The following is a 23,304-nucleotide window of genomic DNA, read 5'->3' as shown; positions in this document are numbered from 1 at the left end:
ACTGTGATAGACTACATCCAGTTTGCTGAGTAGAGTATTGGAATCTGGTTAAATCCGATCTGACATTATAAGCAATGTCTGATATTACAAACGCACATATTCCCCCCACCGTTCCAATTCTGAACCTCCCTGACAACAGAGTAATTACCTATCTCAATTTCTGATTCACAAACAGATGAATCCAACCATGTCTCAATAAAACATAAGACACCTACCTCTGATTTGCAAACCAACAGGCGTATCTCATCAATCTTCGGTAGTAGACTTCGGATGTTTAAGTACACTAAATGTAAGCCCTTCTTCCCAAAGGCCCCATTGATTTCCCGATCCACTTGTAATTTGCCTCCCACTGCCCTGCCATCTTCCCACTGCCCTGCCTCCGGTGGTCTCTCTGTCGCCATGGAGCACCCCTCCCCAGGTGCCACTCCATCGTCCTCACCACCATGTCCCCCGTCACTCGCCTCTGGTTGCTTCCACTCTGCTGTGGACCCCCCCTCCTCCGGTGGCCTCTCTGTCACCATGGAGCACCCCTCCCAAGGTGCCACTCCATCGTCCTCACCACCATGTCCCCCGTCACTCGCCTCTGGTTGCTTCCACTCTACTGTGGACCCCCTCCTCCTCCGGTCCACTCTCCATCCTCGGTAAGTCCTCTGGTCCCACTCCACCTTCAATGCTCACACCCTGCAGCTACAGCACACCCACAGCAACGGTAGGCTTCATTGACCCCTTGCCCAAAGCTAGAATCGCTGCATTTTAAATGAATCCACTGCGCGCATTCCAAACATACCAAAGCTTTGCTGTTACTCTTTATCCACCGCATGGGTGCATAGTCCGTTTGATGGGGTTCGTGATAAAGTGAGGTCCAGGGCATTGATGGATATCAACAGATAAGAGAAGGCATAGAGTTATAAGATCTCCACCATTAATTTGCGATTTCAGACTGGATTTTGATGATCATTTTGGTTTGTGCCAAGGTGCTATGAAAGTTTGGTATATAACATTCTTTCCAAATCCGAAGTGCTGGATGCCATTAAAAGTGTTTGCATGATTGAGAAGTTGCTGAGAATGTACTATTCTTTCATCTAAATAGCAGATGCAATTATTTCCAGTAACATTTAAAATAATTGGAGATTGGATTGGATTGGAACTTACAACTGCAGGAGGATGACTGCCCACTGGCCCCTGGTCATCTTCCATAACATCATTGATGTGTCATACAATGCCTTCTCAATATGGAACAAGATCAACCCTACCTGGATGCTTGATAAGCTGTTCAGGGGCTGAATATTATAATATCCACCTGAGGCTGCAGCAGACAAGAGGAGGAGATGCCAATTCTGCCCCTCAAAGAAGGACTTTATAAACCAATACTATGCGCTGCACGTGAGAAATACATCTAGAAAGTCTGTGCAAACACACGTGTATACTGTCCTACATGTACTAATTAGAGTTGATTTATTAATGTTCTTTACGTTTTTGTATCTATTATCTTATTCATATTTATTGTTGTTGTTTATACACCCTGTGGGTGGGGGTAATGGTTTTAAAAAATGGGAGAAGACTAGTATTTTGTATTTTTCATTGTACAGTATATAAGAATATATCACTATGTTGCCAAAAAAATACTGTTATTGTTTCCCTTCAATAAAATGCATTCAAAACTACTTTCTGCACATTTCTGCTACATTCTTAGCAGTTCTATAGCGTATCTGTAACGATCTTCTTCATCTGAGGAACAGGAAAGATCGGACCAAAACGCAGCGTGGTAAGTGTCCATGTTAATTTAATATCACTGAACACGAAATACAAAGTGAAACAACAAAAATCGAAACAGTCCTGAAAGGTGACACAACACAAAACAGCTACCCACAAACACCAGGTGGGAACAGGCTATCTAAGTATGGTTCTCAATCAGAGACAACGATAGACAGCTGCTTCTGATTGGGAACCATACCAGGCCATCCACGTGTTTCTTCTCCAATCAATGTATGCGTTGGCCTCAAATATGAGCATAGGATGAGTCAACAACATTGTGGGTATAAGTTAACAAATTATTAACTTTTAAAAGTGAGATTTTCACCTAACAGTTACTTTAAATAAACTTTATTGAGCTACACAATCAATTTCAGACACTTTGAGATGAGTTGGAAATGAAATGCATTACATTCTGTTGAAAGTCTTATTCTAGCCTGGTGGAACAAGTCTGATTGCTGCATTCACCATTCTGTTTTGCTGCATGTATATCAGCCTGCCCTTTATCCAATAGAGTGGCTTTTGGAATAAGCCAGAAAATGTCTGTTCCAATCAGTGCCCTCGCAGAAACAGTGGTTGGGTTTAGGATAACAACCAATGTTGCCAAATACTGTGCTTGAATTAGGCTGCCCTCTGATTGGTTGAAAGTGATCCAATAGCTGACAAGTTCATTTTTAATAATACCACTCCTTTCTGACATTTGAGACTAGAATGGATCAGGCTAGAATGGTGAAAGAGAGATCAGGAATGGTGAATGTCAGAAAGAATGGTGAATCAAAGATCAGACTAGAATGGTGAATGCAGAGAATGGTGAATGCAGAGCTAGAATGGTGAATGTAAAGATCAGACTAGAATGGTGAATGTAAAGACTATGCAGGACTAGAATGGTATGCAGAGATCAGACTAGAATGGTGAATGCAGAGATCAGACTAGAATGGTGAATGCAGAGATCAGAGCTAGAATGGTGAATGCAGAGATCAGACTAGAATGGTGAATGCAGAGATCAGACTAGAATGGTGAATGCAGAGATAGAAGATCAGACTAGAATGGTGAATGTAGAATGATCAGACTAGAATGGTGAATGCAGAGATCAGACTAGAATGGTGAATGCAGAGATCACGGCTTGTTTCCACAAATTCATCAAATGTTCTTACTCTAATCTGCTGCAAATAATATAAATGTCTAAAATGTCTTAAATAGACACAGATTATCTTGACCAGATAATTTGGTACATGCTCATTATGAAATGGCATATTATAGTAATTTATTTATTTTTATTACTTTGTATTGTCATGGAAACAAACTACGTTCTCTACAGGGATTCTGTTTGCCAATGGAGACTCATGGAAAGAGATGAGGTGCTTTGCCCTGACAAACCTTAGAGACTTTGGGATGGGCAAGGAAGGGAGTGAGGAGAAAATCTTAGAGGAAATCCCCTACCTGATTGAAGTGTTTGAAAAACATGAGGGTAAGAGAATCAGTATCTCTACACTAGTAGTAGAAGTAGTATGATGTATTTATAGGGGATGCCTCGGCTTCATTGCCTGGTTAAAAATCAGGCTTTTTTTAACCACATTATTAGTAAATAGCTAAGTGATTGTGTGGGTTCTGGAAAGCTTATTTGGTAATTAATTCGATGTTTTGTCTATTACAGGTAAGGCATTTGACACAGCACAGCCTGTGCTTTATGCCGTCTCCAACATAATCTCGGCCATTGTCTACGGCAGCAGGTTTGAATACACTGACCCACTATTCACAGGCATGGTGGACAGGACCAATGAGAATGTTCACCTTATAGGTTCTGCATCAATGCAGGTAGTCTGTTTATTCAGACCATTATGTTTTTACTGTTTTTTTTCTAAATAATGTCTGTTTCAGTGCAATCAATAAAACTAGGAAACAGACGCCTGTTATGAATTCTTGCAAATTAATATGTACATACTCAGTTATACTTTACTTGATTTGCCAGTAAACTTATTATAAACCATTATTTTACCGTTTATAACCCATCACTATGCTGCTTATAAATCATTATATACAATATTCATTATGTATAACATATCAAATAAAATCCTCATAGCCCAGTCCAAGCTCTTTGTCCTGGCACACCAATGGTGGATCCAGCTTCCCCTGAAGCTAGGACAGCAGAGTCCCTGCCCAACTTCCGAAAGCACCTGAAATCTCCTCAAAAAGTATCTTAAATAAATCCCACACCTCAGACTGCTGGAGTGGACCAGCCACCACGCCTGAGGAGAAACGCATGGAACGAGGGGTTAATACGGTAATCAGGGGGAAGCTGTAACCGCGGACCAAGCTTCCGGCAGGGCAGGCGAAGGGGCAGGTTTCGAAGCGAGAGCCAGACCCGGTCCCTTGGTGCCTACACCGGGGCCTCACTGCTGTGCTGGTGGGTTGAGCTTTGGTGACGGCACAGCACAGCACCTATCCCAGCCTCGGACGCGTCCACCTCTACTATGAATGCCAAGGAGGGATCAGGATGAGCCAGCACGGGAGCTGAGGTAAACAGAACCTTCAGGTGATGTTAAGGGAATTTTTATCAATGATGACTAATTATGTATACATTTCAATCAGGACTGACTAGTCCAAATGCTATTATGTACTATACATATATGAATTCTCTCTTGCTCCCATTCCCAATTGTATATAATATAGTCAGGAGTTTAGTAACAATGACGGTCTGTTCCTTTGTACAAATGAATGAACTATCTCCAGACTGTCTAGAATGCTGATTTATACTGACTGACCTTGGCTTTAGGTGAGGAGGGAAGGCTCGAACTATAGGGCCTCTCTACCGGTGTCATGAAGAGATGGAACATTTAGAAAACGCTGACGTCATTTTCAGTATATAACCTGTGGAAAAATGTGTATGTAACCAGTACTCTCTTGAATTAAACGCTGTTACCTGACTTTTAAGACCGGGGCTCTGTCCATTTCTTATAAAAATATTGGGTCTTACAATCCCATAGAATGCATTGACAGAGTAATTAATTCTGATTGGGAAATAATACAGAGGAATTTAGAATTCCTTTAACAGGTGACGAAAAGCCCTGTCCGTCCCAACCGACCACTGCAGTCGCACTGGTCCCCCCTTCAGCAAGGTGGTAATGGGAGCCGCTACCTGACCAAAGCCCCAGATAAACATCTGGTAGTAGTTGGCAAACCCTAAGAACCTCTGCACCTCCTTTACCGTGGTTGGGGTCGGCCAATTACGCATGGCTGAAATGCGGTCATTCTCCATCTCCACCCCTGACGCTGACAAGCGGTACCCTAGGAAGGAGACGGACTGTTGGAAAAACAGACATTTCTCAGTCTTGACGTACAGGTCATGCTCCAACAGTCGACCAAGCACCTTGCGCACCAGGAACACATACTCGGCTGAGTATATTAGAATGTCATCTATATACTGTACACCACTACACCCTGCCCGTGCAGGTCCCTGAAAATCTTGTCTACAAAGTATTGGAAGACTGATGGAGCATTCATCAACCCGTACGGCACGACGAGGTACTCATAGTGCCCAGAGGTGGTACTAAATGCCGTCTTCCACTCATCCCCCTCCCGGATACGCACCAGGTTGTAAGCGCTCCTGAGATCCAATTTGCTGAAGAAGCGTGCCCCATGCAATGACTCTGTCACACTGGCTATGAGAGGCAGCGGGTAACTATACTTCACCGTGATCTGATTTATACCTCTATAGTCAATGCAAGGGCGTAAACCTCAATCCTTCTTCTTCACAAAAAAAACCTCAAGGAGGCAGGTGAGGTGGAAGGCCGAATGTATTCAGAGACATACAGTATGTTTCCATAGCTGCCGTCTCCTCCTGTGATAGAGGATACACGTGACTCCTGGGAAGTGCTGTGTCTACCAGGAGATTTATCGCACAATCCCCCCGTCGATGGGGAGGTAGTTGAGTCCAGAAGGCGAGAGCCAAATCGGCATATTCAGGGGGATGTGCGTGGTGGAGACCTGGTTTGGACTCTCCACCGTAGTTGCACCTATGGAAACATCTATACACCTCCCTGAGCACTGATGTGACCATCCCTTGAGAGCCCTCTGTTGCCACGAAACAGTGGGGTCATGATAGGTCAACCAGGGAAGCCCCAACACCACAGGAAACGCAGTAGAATCAATCAAGAAGAGACTCTCCTCATGACCCTCCTACGTTATCATACATAGTGGAGCCATGACCTCCTAAATCAGACCCGACCCCAAAGGACGACTATCTAAGGCATGTACAGGGAAGGGAACATCAACAGGAACAATAGGGATCCCTAATCTAAGTGCAAATTAATGGTCAACAAAGTTCCCAGCTGCGCATGAATCTACTAGCGCCTTATGCTGGGAATGCGGGGAAAACTAAGGAAATTCTATACATACACACATGTGCGCAACAGGGAGCTCTGAGTGAGTCGGGTGCCTACTCACCTGGGATGATCCACCAGTGCCCTGCCTGCTGCCTCGACTCCCTGGGGAACCTCCCCAGCACCGACCAGCAGTGTGCCCTCTGCCGTGCTCACAGGTTTGGATAAATCCACCAGCTGTTCGAGGGTAAGGGTGGTGTCCCTGCAGGCCAGCTCCCGACGAACATCCTCACGTAGACTACACCAGTAATAGTCGATCAGGGCCCTCTCATTCCATCCTGCACTGGCAGCCAGGGTCCTGAAGTCCAGTGTGAAGTCCTGTGTGCTCCTCATCCCCTGTCTGAGATGGAACAAGCGTTCCCCCGCCGCGCTCCCCTCAGGTGGATGATCGAAGACCGCCCGGATGCGGCAGGAGAAATCCTCATAGCGTACCAACGCTGCATATATTCTGGGTCCAGGTGACGGAGGGGTGGACAGCGGTGTCTGTTGGGGTGAAGTTGATTGGGGTGTGGGAAAACCCCCTCTTTCCCATCGCTTCATGGTGTGCAGCACGCGATCCATGGCTGTGCCAAGATTTTGGAGCATTGTCGCGTGCTGCTGGACGTGTTCCTCCACTGGTAACGGAGGACTGGGTGCACCTGCTGACTCCATAAGGGGGGTGTGTTTCTGTTTCTGTCATGTGTCAATGTGCAGCGGTTAGGAGTCATGTGCAGGACACAGAACTGAGTAAAATACAGACTTTACTCGAAAAGAAACAACAGACTATTTCCACGTAGGGAAAACACATCAGCTCACAGAAGTCTTGAACACTAAACAAAGAACAAACACGCACAAAACCATGTGGGAAGCAAAGTGTTAAATAGGGAATAAATATTAACATAATGGGAACCAGGTGTGTACAATCAAGACAATACAAATGGAAAAAGAAACGTAGATCGGTGGCAGCTAAAAAGCCGGGGACGACGACTGCCGAATGCCGCCCGAACAAGGAGAGGCACCAACTTCGGCGGAAGTCGTGACACTTAAGATGAATGCACTAACTGTGAATCGCTCTGGATAAGAGCGTCTGCTAAATGGCTAAAATATTTTATTAATTATATCATTGTAATTATTATATATAATATGTAATCACTAGTGATGGGCACCGATATACAAAATTATATCAATATCAGTACCATTTTTGTGATTCCTTATCGTATCGGTTTGCATAAAATATTTTGCAACTGTGTATGTTCACTTATCTGTTCACTTCCATGGCTCTTTGAAGTTCAGACAACTGTTAGCAGATTGTCTGTTGGGCCAGGCGTGAATATTCTGGTATTATAATATTGTATTCATACTGGTTAGTTAGGGAGGCCTGTATTATAGGACCATCAACAGGCAACTAATTAAATATGCTAAATTGAGAGCCTGTGAGTTCTGTTTGAGGGTTTTGTGTATGCAGGAAAAGTAATGTGTTCTTTTTACAGAATAGTTGTCACGATTCCACCGGTGTCGGCTCCTCTCCTTGTTCGGGCAGCGTTCGGCGATCGACGTCACCGGCTTTCTAGCCATCGCCGCTCCATTTTTCATATTTCCATTTGTTTTGTCTTGTTCCATACACACCTGGTTTTCATTCTCTAATCACACAGCATGTATTTAGTCCTCTGTTCCCCTCCGTGTGAAATTGATTTTATGTTATGTGGGTGTTGTTACACGCCATACTTTTTGTCTATGTTCCGTGTTTGGGCACATTTATGTACTGTTGTGTTTCGTTGGACCGGAACAAAAGTGCACCTGTTCACTACACTCTGCTCTCCTGCACCTGACTTCACCTCCAGTACACACACTTCACAATAGTAAAAATAATAAACCGACATTACAATATGCCTTGCTCATATCGATACCAAATAATATTGAATATCACTATTGGTGCTCACAACTAATAATTACATATTTATGCATATGTGTATCACATTTGAATTTATGCATAATCGAATCATAGTTGTGGTGTGTTATGTTATAATTAATATAATATTGTTTTATGCGTATTCTACCTGAATCTCTGTGTAGATGTACAACATGTTTCCCTAGTTGGGTCCGTGGATAAACGACCTGACACGTCTGAAAAATAATATTGCTGATATGAAGATGGAGGTGTGTCACGTTCTGACCTTTATTTCCTTTGTTTTGTATTTATTTAGTATGGTCAGGGCGTGAGTTGGGTGGGCAGTCTATGTTTGTTTTTCTATGATTTGGGGATTTGTATGTTTCGGCCTAGTATGGTTCTCAATCAGAGGCAGGTGTCATTAGTTGTCTCTGATTGAGAATCATACTTAGGTAGCCTGGGTTGCACTGTTTGTTTGTGGGTGATTGTCTATGTTGATTGCTTGTGTCATCACAGTTCTCATTTAGCTTCACGGTCGTTATTTGTTTATTGTTTTTGTATTCAGTGTTCAGTACTTTCTTTAATTAAATATCAAGATGAACACAAACCACGCCGCGTTTTGGTCCGCCTTTCCTTCAACAGAAGTAAACCGTGACAAGGTGACAGAGCTGGTGAGGGGCCTGAAGGAGACTCTGAACCCTCATATGTGTAGAGGCTTTGTGGACTCGTTCCTTGTCCGAAAGCAAACCCTGGAGGTATGAAGACTTCATGCAGAATCTGCATCTCACTCATTCATAACAAATTGTTGCATTAATATTGCTCAGTATGACTATACAGAATAGAATTAATCAATAAGGTCCGAGGGGGTGTGGTATATGATCAATTTACCACAGCTAAGGCACTGCACGATGCGAAGTGCAGTGCCTGTATACAGTCCTTGTATATTGGCCATATTCCACAAAACCAAGAGGTGCCTTGCTGGTGTTATAAACTTGATACCAACATATTTAGAACACTAGACGAGTAATTTTGCTCCACACTCGTGGTATATTGTCTAAGTTACCAAGACATTCGGACAATCAGTATCCAGGAACCAAACTGCTGGGTTTATAATACTTATTACACCACCTTGTGGTTCACTTTACTGCTGAAAAACACAACTAACTTCAGTTGTCCAACACTAACATCCCACTGGGCACAGAAGTCAATTCAACATCTATTCGACGTTGATTCAACATAATTTAATTAAAATGACGTGGAAACAATGTTGATTCAACCAGTTTGACTGAATGCCAGCTGAGGGAGGATATAACTAGTTCTCTGTATCAGTAGAATCACATGTAAACTCAGACTCAAACACTGAAAATGTTCCTCAGGCTGATTTAAAAGAATGTGTTGATTATCTGTTTTGTTTGCTTTTTTGTTATTTTCCATATTATGTCTATCTCTGATAAGCTACCCAGGAAATGGCTAAAAATAGCCCATATTAATAATACATGTAGGCTTAGAAATAAGGTTAATACAATTAACTTGCTAACATCAGATATATATTCATATATTAGCCATTTGAGACTCACGTCGATAATTCATTTGATACATCATTAGCAATACAATGATATAACATCTACAGAAGACACAGGAATGCATATGGGGGAGTTGTTGCTGTACATATTCAGAGCCATATCCCTGTAATGCTTAGAGAGGATCTCATGTTATTAAAGTGTTGTGGTTGCAGGATCACCTGCCTCCTCTAAAGCCTATTTTAGTGTAGCTCCTATAGGCCACCGAGTTCTAACTGTCAGTATCCAGATAATGTGTGTGAAATGCTTGATGGGGGCTCCTGAGTGGCTCAGAGGTCTAAGGCACTGCATCTCAGTGCTAGAGGCATCACTACAGACCCTGGTTCGATTCCAGGCTGGCTCACAACCGGCCATGATTGGAGTCCCATAGGGTGACACACAATTGGGCCAGCAATGTTAGGGTTTGGCCGGGGTACACCGTCATGGTAAATAAGAATTTGTTCTTAACTGACTTGCTTAGTTAAATAAAAAAATAGTTCATGTGATATAAACAGAGAGGTCTTCTATCTTGGTTGTCATCAAGCTCTCCGCTGAAGAGGAAGCATCTCACTGTAACCAGTGACTGTAATCTGGTTCAGGTTATTAATCAACCTACTAGTGTGTTTACAAACAGAACAGGAACGATCATCCACATGCCCTGTATTGATTACATTTGTCCTAATAATATAGATCTTTGTTCTAAGGCTGTATCCGTACCATTGGATGCAGTGATCACAATATCCAGTGGTTATTTCCAGGAAAGCGAAGCTTCTAAAAGATGGGACTAAAATAGTGTATGAGATCATACAATTTCATTTGATTTGAAAATCTTTTGTATTTGTCACATGTGCCGAATACAACAGTGAAATGCATATTTACAAGCCCTTAACCAACAATGACGTTTTAAGAAAAATACCTAAAAAAAAATAAGAAGTCACATTTTGCTGTGACACTTAAGTGGATGATGTTAAAAAATATTTGTTGGTCTCATGTGATTAATAAGGAGCATCCAGATGCTGCACTTGATGCATTTATGAAATTGCTTCTTCTAGTTATTGATAAACATGAACCTTTTAAGAAACTGGCTCCATGGATTGATGAGGAATTGAACAACTGTATAGTTGAAAGAGATGGGGGCAAAAGGAGCGGCTAATTAGTCTGGCTGCACATCTGACTGACTGACTTACTGCAAATTGAGAAATAATGTGACTAAACTCAACAAAGAGTAGACACTGTATTATGAAGCCAAGATCAAGGATATAAAGAATGATGGGGGGGGTCTTTGGAGTACTTTAAATTGGGGCGGCAGGTAACCTAGTGGTTAGAGCGTTGGGCTAGTAACTGAAACGTAGCTGGCTTGAATCCCCGAGCTGACCAGGTCGCTGACCATCTGTCGTTCTGCCCCTGAACAAGGCAGTTAACTCACTGTTCCCCAGTAGGATGTTATTGTAAATAAGAATTTGTTCTTAACTGACTTGCCTAGTTAAATAAATAAAAGGAAATTATGGTCAGAAAGACTAATTCTATTAAAATGGAATCAGATGGCTTATTTATCACAACAATTTGATGTTGCCAATTATTTTAATGATACATTTGTCACCATGCCAATGAAGTTCAGCAGGAAATTCCAGCAAAACAGTGAGCCATAATATTCATGCATTAAAAACCCCACATAATTCAAATTTACAATGCTTTTCTTTCATTTTGTAAAGTTAGTGTGGGAGAGGTGACGAAATGATTGTCGATCAATAATGACAAACCTCCTGGGATTGACAACTGTCATGTCTTTAATCTGAGCCTAGTGAAGTGTTTGTCCTCAGGCCTGCTTCTAACAGCCAACCTATCATCTTACTGCCAGCTTTTAGTAAACTGTTGGAAAAAATGGTGTTTGACCAAATACAATGCTATGTAAACAAATTAAGACTTTCAGAATGCTAATAGAGAACGCCACTGAACATGCACTGGCACAGATGACTGATGATTGGTTTAAAGAAATGTATAATAAAATGATTTCAGTGCTTTAATATTAGTGACCATAACGTGTTGAAAAATCCTATGTGTTATGGCTTTTCAACCTCAGCTCTGAATCCACAATATGGAAATCTATCTAATAGAACCCAAGGGGGGTTTCTTTAATGGAAGCTTCTCTAATGTTAAACATGTAAAATGTGGTGTACTGCATGGCAGCTCTCTTGGCCCTCTACTCTTTTCTATTTTTACCAATGACCTGCCACTGGCATTAAACAGAACCTGTGTCCATGTAAGCTGATGATTCAACCCGTCAGCAAACACAGCTAGTGAAATCACTGCTAGTGAAATCACTGCAACACTAAACAAAGAGTTGCAGTCAGTTTGAGAATGGGTGGCCAGTAATAAACTGGTCCTGAACATCTCCAAAATGAAGCAATTTATTGACGCAAATCATTCCCTAAGTTCTGGACATCAGCTGAATCTGGTAATTAATGGTGTGGCTGTTACTTGGTGTTATTTTAGATTGTAAACTCTCATGGTCAGAACATATTGATTCAATGATTGTAAAGATGAGGAAAGGACTGTCCGTGATAAATAGATGCTCTGCTTTTTTTAATCAATGTATTTATAAAGCTCTTCTTACATCAGCTGATATCTCAAAGTGCTGTAAAGAAACCCAGCCTAAATCCCCAAACAGCAAACAATGCAGGTGTAGAAGCATCACTCTCCACAAAGCAAGCTCTAGTTTGATCTTATCTTAATTATTGTCCAGTCAAAAGAAGGGCCAACTTAAGCTGCCCAGAACAGCGTGACACATTTATCTCTTCATTGTAATCAGAGGGCTAATATCAATACTATGCATGCCAGTTTCTCTTGGCTAAGAGTTGAGGAAAGACTGACTGTACATAACTTATGTCATCTGAGGGTCTGTTTCTGTTAGGAATCTGACAATATGGATTCTTTCTACCATGACGACAACCTGGTATTTAGTGTTGGTAACCTGTTTTCTGCTGGTACCAACACCACCGGGACAACCCTGCGCTGGGGTCTGCTGCTAATGGCCAAGTACCCCCATATACAGGGTAAGGATTGATATAAACACAAACACATGCACGCACACACACCACAGGAGGCTGCTGAGGGGAGGACGGCTCATAATAATGGCTGGAATGGAGTGGTATCAAAAATATGGAAACCATGTGTTCGATTCCGTTCCAGCCATTACTATGAGCCCGTCCTCCCGAATTAAGGTGCCACCTGTGACACACAGACATTAAACAGTAAAGCACTCATGGTGTTACAAGTTATAAACATTGGCAAGGAGCCAGATTGAAGAATATATTATGAAACTAGACAAGGATGGCTTGGTTAATGAAGGTTAAACGTTAACTCAGGTTTATACACTGAGTGTACAAAACATTAGGAACATCTTCCTCAGAACAGCCTCAATATGTTGGAGCATGGACTCTAGAAGGTGTCGAAAGCATTCCATAGAGATGCTGGCCCATGTTGAATCCAATGCTTTCCACAGTTGTGTCAAGTTGGCTGGATGTCCTTTGGGTGGTGGACCATTCTTGATACACACGGGAAACTGTTGAGTGTGAAAAACCCAGTGGCGTTGCAGTTCTTGATACAAACCGATGCGCTTGGCACCTTCACCATACCCCATTCAAAGGCACTTAAATCTTTTGTCTTGCCCATTCAACCTCTGAATGGAACGCATACAAAATCCATGTCTCAAGACCCACTGGTTGACGCTTATTTATAAAACCCTCTTAAGCCTCACTCCCCCTATCTGAGATTTCTACTGCAGCCCTCATCCTCCACATACAACACCCATTCTGCCAGTCACATTCTGTTAAAGGTCCCCAAAGCACACACATCCCTGGGTCGCTCGTCTTTTCAGTTCGCTGCAGCTAGCGAATGTAACTAACGGTTCTCCTCCTCGTCATCTGAAGAGGAGTAGCAAGGCCTGTTAAAGATAGGGCTTATTACTGCCCCCTTTGGAGGAATTGCGTGCCCATAGTAAACAGAAAAAAATCTGTCAAAAATTGCTAATATCTGCATATAAAAATTATTATTGAATAGAAAACACTCTAAAGCTTCTAAAACCGTTTAAATTATGTCTCTATGTAAAGCAGAACTCTCAGGGCACTCATTCTCCCAAACTCTCTCTTGTCATCATAAAAGTTGGCCCAACTTTGACGTCATCGCCCCCACCCTTCCCAAGCACCTACAGTCCTGGGAACAGTTTCTATCTCTTCAGCGCGATGTCTGCTTTCAATGGGGCTTCTCATTGTGAGAATCGCGCGCTCACGAGAGTTTTGGCGGGCGAAACCTTTCGGTCACGCGAGAAAACAGGTTACTCTCATGCGCGTTCTGCTCGGGTGATGTCTTTGTTCCAAGATTGATTAAACGACGCGTGTGTTTCTGTTCGTCCTGAGAATTGCTGTGAAGCTATATAACATGCTAATGCTGTGTTCTGAACATAGTTTGACAAGTTTAGTCGACATATAATATGTAATTTCGACGTTTTGGTGCGCACCCACTTTACTTTTTGGCTGCATTTCAACCGAAATATGTCGTGTTTGATCACCGAAAGACACAGACTTCCAAACTAAAGCTGTTTTTGGTAAGTATAAACCCTTCCAGGTCTTCTGATGGAAGAACAGCAAAGGTAAGGGAATATTTATGTGTTTATTATGGGTTTCTGTGGACTCCGAGTAGAGGAGCCAAAATGCTAATTCCTGAGCGCCGACTCATATATTATAGCCTAGTGAACGAAATCTGTAACGTTAAAAATAAATGTAACACAGCGATTGCATTTAGAAGAAGTGTATCTTTCTATATATATGTAGAACATGCATATTTAGTCTAAGTTTATGTTGTGTATTCCATGTTAGCTGACGGCATATGGCGGAGCTATCGCATTTCTCCGGACATTCGAGTAGCATTTTTTTGAACATGGCGTCATTGTAAACAGAGATTTATGGATATATATATAGCATATTATTGAAAAAAATATAAATGTACTGTGTAACATGTTATATTACTGTCATCTGATGAAGATTTCAAAAGGTTCGTGAAATAATTTTTCTTTTAATCCTGCGTTTGGTGATTGCATATTTTGTTGAATTTGGCTATGGAAATTAGCTTGGTCTTCGGTGTGTCTTCGGTGGTGGTTTGACATAAATATGTGCTATGTTTTCGCCGTAAAACATTTTAGAAATCTGACTTGCTGGCTAGATAAACAAGTTGTTTGTCTTTCATTTGAGCTATTGGACTTGTTAATGTGTGGAGGTTAAATATTTTTAAGAATATTTTTTGCGTTCCATGCGCCACATTCCAGCTGACGGTGGGAGGGCTGGTTCCCAATTGGGACTCAAGATCCTCAACAGCCTCACTCCCCCTATCTGAGATTTCTACTGCAGCCCTCATCCTCCACATACAACACCCATTCTGCCAGTCACATTCTGTTAAAGGTCCCCAAAGCACACACATCCCTGGGTTGCTCGTCTTTTCAGTTTGCTGCAGCTAGCGAATGTAACTCTAACGGTTCTCCTCTTCGTCATCTGAAGAGGAGTAGCAAGGATCGGACCAATGCGCAGCGTGGTAGGTGTCCATATTTTTAATAAAGAAATAGAACACTGAACAAAAACAACAAAGTGAACGAACGAAACAGATACAAACAGAAAACAATCACCCACAACTCAAAGGTGAAACTAGGCTACCTAAGTATGGTTCTCAATCATGGACAACGATTGACAGCTGCCTCTGATTGAGAACCATACAAGGCCAAACACAGAAATCCCAAATTATTGAAAAAATACCATAGACAGCCCACCCCAACTCACGCCCTGACCATACTAAAAGAAAGACAAAACAAAGGAACTAAGGTCAGAACGTGGCAGTACCCCCCCAGCTCAGAACAGACGGGTGGCTCTGACAGCTCAGGACAGACGGGCGGCTCTGACAGCGCTGGACAGGCGGGAGCACCTGTAGGGAGAAGATGGAGAGACAGCCTGGTGCGGGGGGCTGCCACCGGAGGCCTGGTGCGTGGAGGAGGCAACGGATAGACCGGACCGTGGAGGCGCACTGGAGGTCTCGAGCACCGAGCCTGCACAACCCTACCTGGCTGGATACTCCCCGTAGCCAGGCCAGTGGGGCGAGGTGGAATAGACCGCACTGGGCTGTGCTGGCGAACCGGGGACACCCTGCGTAGGGCTGCCAGTCACAACAAAGACAAAACAAAGGAACTAAGGTCAGAACGTGACAGGAACGAGCTGCAACAAACACTCAAACTGGACAGTTTTATCTCAATCTCTTCATTCAAAGACTCAATCATGGACAGTCTTACTGACAGTGGCTGATTTGCATGATGTATTGTTCTCTACCTTCCCCTTTGTGCTGTTGTCTGTGCCCAATAATGTTAGTACTGTCACACCCTGACCATAGTTTACTTTGTATATTTCTATGTTTTGGTTGGTCAGGGTGTGAGCTGAGTGGGCATTCTATGTTTCATGTCTAGTTTGTCTATTTCTATGTCTGGCCTGATATGGTTCTCAATCAGAGGCAGGTGTTAGTCATTGTCTCCGATTGGGAACCATATTTAGGTAGCCTGGGTTTCACTGTGTGTTTGTGGGTGATTGTTCCTGTCTCTGTGTTTGCATCAGATAGGGCTGTTTCGGTTTTCGTTTCGTGCATTACGTTCTTTGTTTTGTAGTGTTTGTATTGATTCGTGTTTTACGTTTGTTTATTAAACATGGATCACAATCTACACGCCGCATTTTGGTCCGACTCTCCTTCACCACAAGAGAACCGTTACAGAATCACCCACCTCAACGGGACCAAGCGGCGTGGTAACAGGCAACAGCAACAGCAGGAGAAACATAAGAAGGATTTATGGACATGGGAGGACGAACTGGACAGTGAAGGACCCTGGGCTCAGCCTGGAGAATATCGCCGCCCCAAGGAAGAACTGGAGGCAGCGAAAGCGGAGAGGCGCTGGTATGAGGAGGCAGCACGGTGACGCGGATGGAAGCCTGAGAGTCAGCCCCAAAAAATTATTGGGGGGCTCACAGGGAGTATGGCTATGCCAGGTAGGAGACCTGCGCAAACTCCCTGTGCTTACCGGGGCTAGAGAGACCAGGCAGGCACCGTGTTATGCAGTGGTGAGCACGGTGTCCCCAGTGCGGGTGCATAGCCCGGTGCGGTATATTCCAGCTCCGCGTATCGGCCGGGCTAGATTGAACGTCGAGCTAAATGCTATGAAGCCGGCTCTACGCATCTGGTCCCCAGTGCGTCTCCTTGGGCCGGCTTACATGGCACCAGCCTTGCGCACGGTGTCCCCGGTTCGCCTGCATAACCCAGTGCGGACTATTCCACCTCGCCGCACTGGCAGGGCAACAGGGACCATTCAACCGGGTAAGGTTGGGCAGGCTCGGTGCTCAAGAGCTCCAGTGCGCCTGCACGGTCCGGTCTATCCAGTACCACCTCCACACTCCAGCCCTCCGGTAGCAGCTCCCGCACCAGGCTTCCTGTGCGTGTTCTCGGGCAAGTACCACCAGTGCCAGCACCACGCATCAGGCCTACAGTGCGCCTCGCCTCTCCAGCGCTGCCAGAGCCTTCCTCCTCTCCTGCGCTGTCGGAGTCTCCCGCTTGTTTAGCGCTGCCAGAGCAGCCAGTCTGCATGGAGCAGCCAGAGCAGCCAGTCTGCATGGAGCAGCCAGAGCAGCCAGTCTGCATGGAGCAGCCAGAGCAGCCAGTCTGCATGGAGCAGCCAGAACAGCCAGTCTGCATGGAGCAGCCAGAGCAGCCAGTCTGCATGGAGCAGCCGGAGCAGCCAGTCGGCATGGAGCAGCCGGAGCAGCCAGTCGGCATGGAGCAGCCGGAGCAGCCAGTCGGCATGGAGCAGCCGGAGCTGCCAGTCTGCATGGAACAGCCGGAGCTGCCAGTCTGCATGGAACAGCCGGAGCTGCCAGTCTGCATGGAACAGCCAGAGCTGCCAGTCTGCATGGAACAGCCGGAGCTGCCAGTCTGCATGGAACAGCCGGAGCTGCCAGTCTGCATGGAGCAGCCGGAGCTGCCAGTCTGCATGGAGCAGCCGGAGCTGCCAGTAGGCATGGAGCAGCCGGAGCTGCCAGTCTGCATGGAGCAGCCGGAACTGCCAGTCTGCAAGGAGCTGCCAGTCTGCAAGGAGCTGCCAGTCTGCAAGGAGCCGCCAGAGCTGCCAGTCAGCATGGAGCAGCCAGAGCCGCCAGTCAGCATGGAGCAGCCAGAGCCGCCAGTCAGCATGGAGCAACCAGAGCCGCCAGTCTGCCAGACTCTTCCAGAGCCGCCAGTCTGCCAGACTCTTCCAGATCCGTCAGTCTGCCAGACTCTTCCAGATCTGCCAGTCAGCCAGACTCTTCCAGATCTGCCAGTCAACCAGACTCTTCCAGATCCGCCAGTCAGCCAGACTCTTCCAGATCCGCCCGTCAGCCAGACTCTTCCAGATCCGCCAGTCAGCCAGACTCTTCCAGATCCGCCAGACTCTTCCAGATCCGCCAGACTCTTCCAGATCCGCCAGTCTGCCAGACTCTTCCAGATCCACCAGTCTGCCAGACTCTTCCAGGTCTGCCAGACTCTTCCAGATCCGCCAGTCAGCCAGACTCTTCCAGATCCGCCAGTCAGCCAGGATCTGCCAGAGCCTTCCTCCTCTCCTGTGCTGCCGGAGTCTGAAGAGCCCCTCTGTCCCGAGCTGCCCCTCTGTCCCGAGCTGCCCCTCTGTCCCGTGTTATTAAGTAGGGTTGCCGTGGCTAGGAGGTCACGGAAGCGGACAAGGTGGGGGACTAAGACTACGGTGAAGTGGGGGCCACGTCCAGCACCAGAGCCGCCACCGCGGACAGATGCCCACCCAGTCCCTCCCCTATAGGTTCAGGTTCCGCACCTTGGGGGGGTACTGTCACACCCTGACCATAGTTTACTTTGTATATTTCTATGTTTTGGTTGGTCAGGGTGTGAGCTGAGTGGGCATTCTATGTTTCATGTCTAGTTTGTCTATTTCTATGTCTGGCCTGATATGGTTCTCAATCAGAGGCAGGTGTTAGTCATTGTCTCTGATTGGGAACCATATTTAGGTAGCCTGGGTTTCACTGTGTGTTTGTGGGTGATTGTTCCTGTCTCTGTGTTTGCATCAGATAGGGCTGTTTTCGTTTCGTGCATTACGTTCTTTGTTTTGTAGTGTTTGTATTGATTCGTGTTTTACGTTTGTTTATTAAACATGGATCACAATCTACACGCCGCATTTTGGTCCGACTCTCCTTCACCACAAGAGAACCGTTACAAGTACCATGCTGTGTTGTCATCTTATAGGTCTCTCTTTATATAGTGTTGTGGTCTCTCGTCGTGATGTCCTATATTTATTTTTATCCCAGCCCCCGTCCCCGCAGGAGGCCTTTTGGTAGGCCGTCATTGTAAATATGAATTTGTTCTTAACTGACTTGCTTAGTTAAATAATGTCTCAATTGTCTCGAGGCTTAAAAATCCTTTGTTAACCTGTCTCCTCCCCTTCATTTACACTGATTGAAGTGGATTTAACAAGAGACAGTAAGAGATCATAACTTTCACCTGGTCAGTCTGTCATGGAAAGAAGAGCAGGAGTTTTTAATGTTTTGTATACTGAGTGTACATTTCATTGTAGTAACTCCAACCCTCCCATCTTTCTGTCTCAGACCGGGTCCAGGAGGAGATCAGCAGGGTTATAGGAAGCCCTTGGTAGAGGGCAGGAAGAACCTGCCCTACACTGATGCAGTGATCCATGAGACCCAGAGACTGGCTAGCATTGTAACTATGTCCATCCCTCACACCAACAGCAGAGATGTCACCTTCCAGGAATACTTCATCAAAAAGGTCAGATACGTGGCTGTCCAAATCAGATTTTTGAAATAATTCTGCCTGAAATGATTGCAATCCACTACTTTTTAAGTGTGCACTTCATTTATTAAACAAAGTTTCATTACTTTTACTCTGAATATAAGTGTCCTATGCTTCACTCTCACTGCAGGGGACGTCTGTGATTCCTTTATTGATGTTCGTCCTACAGGACAATAGTGAATGGGAGAGCCCCCACTCCTTTAACCCCTCCCACTTTCTGGATGAGCAGTGATGATTCGTCAACAGGGATGCCTTCATGGCCTTCTCTGCAGGTATATCAACTTCATCATTTAGCAAATTATTTCATTGCAAGAAGTAGAGAAATTGTGGTAGCCTCTTGGACAGACTATTTCCTATTTCTTTTGTCTCTCGCATGTCTGGGGGAGGGTCTGGGCAGGATGGAGCTCTTCCTCTTCTTCACCTCCCTCCTGCAGCACTTTAATTTCTCTCCTCCTCCTGGAGTAACAGAGGATGATCTGGACCTCACACCATCCGTGGGGTTCACCCTCCACCCTTCACCTCACCAGCTGTGTGCTGTGAGCCGGGTCTGAGATGAGTCTGGACCAATGTACAGTATATTACACACTGTTTAGAACAACTTCTTTAGCCAAACAAAGGGCTATGCTGAATTTAAAAAACATGGTGTTGTGAATGATCTGTAAGTCACTTTGGACAAAAACATCTGCTAAATGACATTATTGTATACTGAAGAAATACCTTGCTAGGTACAGTAAATGTGTTTGTACTTTTTGCATCGCAACACCGGCGAGGAAGACGAATCAGATGTTTAAGTCAATTATAGAGAACAAAACATTTCCTACTAATACTCACATTTTTAAAAAATATATATATATATATCTTAAAACATGTATATTTGTGATAGTGGATTTTCCTGTAGTGATATCAGTGTAACAGGTTTGTCCAGTTAGGGTAAAGAGGACCAATAGAAGCACTCTACCTTTCTTTATGTAGGGACCTTTAGACTGCATAAAAACAACCAAGACCTTTTACACAGAAACACAGAGACTGGTGTTATCAGCTGTAAATGTTGTCAAAGAGCCAACCTGAAGCATAGGTTTTGACCCAAGCTAAAGATCATTCTCTCTAATCCTGTGTTTGGTTTAGATGTGTTTGTTAACTATTAATGAACGAAAATAAAATGTATCTAGTATTGAACTGAACTGGTACAACTGAATTCCTGGAAAAGCAAACTGAGCCAAGACTTAACACGAACAAAAAACAAAATAGGAATTAAAAAGATTTTCCTGGGCATCAGAGGCCCATGTTGTCCAAAGGTGGGGAGGTGATAACTAATGTTTGGAAACTGTTGTCTGCCTCTGAGTAACTTGCCTGTCCAACCCAAATCTAAGAGCCTGTGTGTAGCTTGAATCCGAGCTCTCTGTTGTCTTTGGTACACACTTATAGGGTGGTGTAGGAGGAACCCTGTGACATCAGAAACAAATGTATCCTAGCTATTGCATAATTCCCCCATCAGTTTGTACATTACAGATAGGCTTTTAATTAAAATTTTCTAGTCTATTTAATGAAAAAAAAAACATCTAATTAACGTGCACAGATGCAGAAGAGTAGGGAGGTAAGGCAATAAATAGGCCATAGAGGCAAAATAATTACAATTTAGCGTTAACACTGGAGTGATAGAATTGCAGATGATGATGTGCAAGTCGAGATACTGGGGTGCCAAAGAGCAAATGGATAAGTAACAATATGGGGATGAGGTAGTGGGGTGTGCTGTTTACAGATTGGCTGTGTTCAGGTACAGTGATCGGTAAAGGAAGTGTTGGCTTTGGGGATGACCAGTGAAATATACCTGCTGGAGCGCTTGCTACCGGTGGGTGTTGCATACACACCCACACACAGGTCCAGAGGAAGAGAGACAGAGAGAGCCTGAGATTTCATTAAAGGTAAATTACATTTTAAAACCCTTAATTTCATCAAAAATGTTACTACCAGCATTTAAACATATTACCATTATTAAAAGTTACTATTCAATATTAAGCTATACCTCAAATGTTTTCTTACGAAACATTTATATAAATCCTACATATTACAACACAATACTACATTTTAATAGCCTTTAAATGTTTATGTATAATTGTTTTTGAACTGTATTCATATAAAATAATGCCTTTGCTCCTTGATCAGGGCTTCTAAATCCACAGCTTGTAACTTGATGCAACCAGAGGGCAGAGGAAGAGAGACAGAAGACCAGAGGAAGAGCTGTCAGTAGTTGAAGGTAAATACAGTACATGCTTCTTTTTAAAACCCTTTATCTTTTCCTGCAAAATGTTACTATCCCCATTTAAACATATTGCTATTATTATTATGTTGTAGGAAAGATTCTAAATGTGTTTTGTTCACAGAAATAATGTTTCGAGTAAGTTTCTCTCTGCTTGTAACCTAGCACCCTGCCTATCTCACACGTGCACACACACACACTTGTCATAGGACAAGTCTAACACTCAGGCAGACCTACCCGGAAAATACTTTTTCATTTTACAAGGGGTCACAAGCTCCCTCCATAAGTTTACAACAAATCTTTACCAACTGTTTCAAATGATCAAACTCAGGCCTCCCCATTCTGTACATAAATTCCCAACTGTTTAAATGTTTACACTCAGGCCTCCCCATTCTCTACATAAATTCCCAACTGTTTCAATGTTTACACTTAGGCCTCCCCATTCACTACATGAATTCCCAACTGTTTCAATGTTTACACTTAGGCCTCCCCATTCTGTACATAAATTCCCAACTGTTTACACTCAGTCCTCCCCATTCACTACATGAATTCCCAACTGTTTCAATGTTTACACTTAGGCCTCCCCATTCACTACATAAATTCCCAACTGTTTACACTCAGTCCTCCCCATTCACTACATGAATTCCCAACTGTTTCAATGTTTACACTTAGGCCTCCCCCATTCACTACATAAATTCCCAACTGTTTCAATGTTTACACTCAGGCCTCCCCATTCACTACATAAATTCCCAACTGTTTCAATGTTTACAAGGCCTCCCCCATTCTCTACATAAATACCCAACTGTTTAAAATTGTCAAACTCAGGCCCACTTTCACTACATGAATTCCCAAATGTTTCAAATTTTCAAACACATTCAACAGTTCAACACTATACATCAATCACCAGGACATTTTTATTACAAACATATGCTTTACTTCAAAGGCACAGTTGCACGATCATGTTACATAAGCACTCACTCTATAGCATGAGAAAATCCGGACAGGATTTCCATAGCGTGAGAACATCCGGACAGGATGTCCATAAAAGGGCAAAAACAAGTAACACTAAAAATAGATCATCAATCACTTTTTGACACATGCCGTCTACTATATTCTCTCTGACACCATATAACAATTAGGTCTACATATATTTCCTATAGTTGACATATCAATAGATGTCAAATTGTACACACATTTCTATAACATAAACTATACCATCAACTCTCTGGGTCAAAGCAATGGCCAAAAATGTTAGAGCACCATAGATGGATTCTGAATGAGTCGCTTAGTGTTATATGTATCTAAGTTTTTCACAGACCCGTCCATCCCCTCAACTCTCTCTGGGCCAAAGTAATGAGCACAATAGAATGTATGATTGAGTTAATTGCTGAATGATAGTGTAAATTAAGAAACAAACATTGGAATTGCCTGCAAAGTAGGGCATGAAGGCATCCCTCTTAACAAATCGACCTTTCTCATCCAGAAAGTGGGCGGGGTTGAAGGTGTGTGAGCTCTCCCATTCACTCCCGTCTTATAGAACAAACGTCAGTCGAGGAAACAAGCGTCCCCTTCTTGATGAAGTGGAAGATGATGCCCTGGAAGGTG

At 43.8% G+C, this 23,304-nt stretch overlaps 1 pseudogene; it reads left to right on the top strand.

Moving 5' to 3' along the window:
* Nucleotides 1–399: 399 nt before the first annotated feature.
* On the top strand, nucleotides 400–20,016 carry LOC121838796 (annotated as a pseudogene).
* The last annotated feature ends 3,288 nt before the right edge of the window (nucleotides 20,017–23,304 follow it).

The sequence above is a fragment of the Oncorhynchus tshawytscha genome, unplaced genomic scaffold (genome assembly GCF_018296145.1).
Source record: "Oncorhynchus tshawytscha isolate Ot180627B unplaced genomic scaffold, Otsh_v2.0 Un_contig_10018_pilon_pilon, whole genome shotgun sequence".
Classification (NCBI taxonomy): domain Eukaryota; kingdom Metazoa; phylum Chordata; class Actinopteri; order Salmoniformes; family Salmonidae; genus Oncorhynchus; species Oncorhynchus tshawytscha.
Note: the sequence above shows the minus strand (reverse complement) of the source record. Positions and strands in the feature narration are given on the sequence as shown.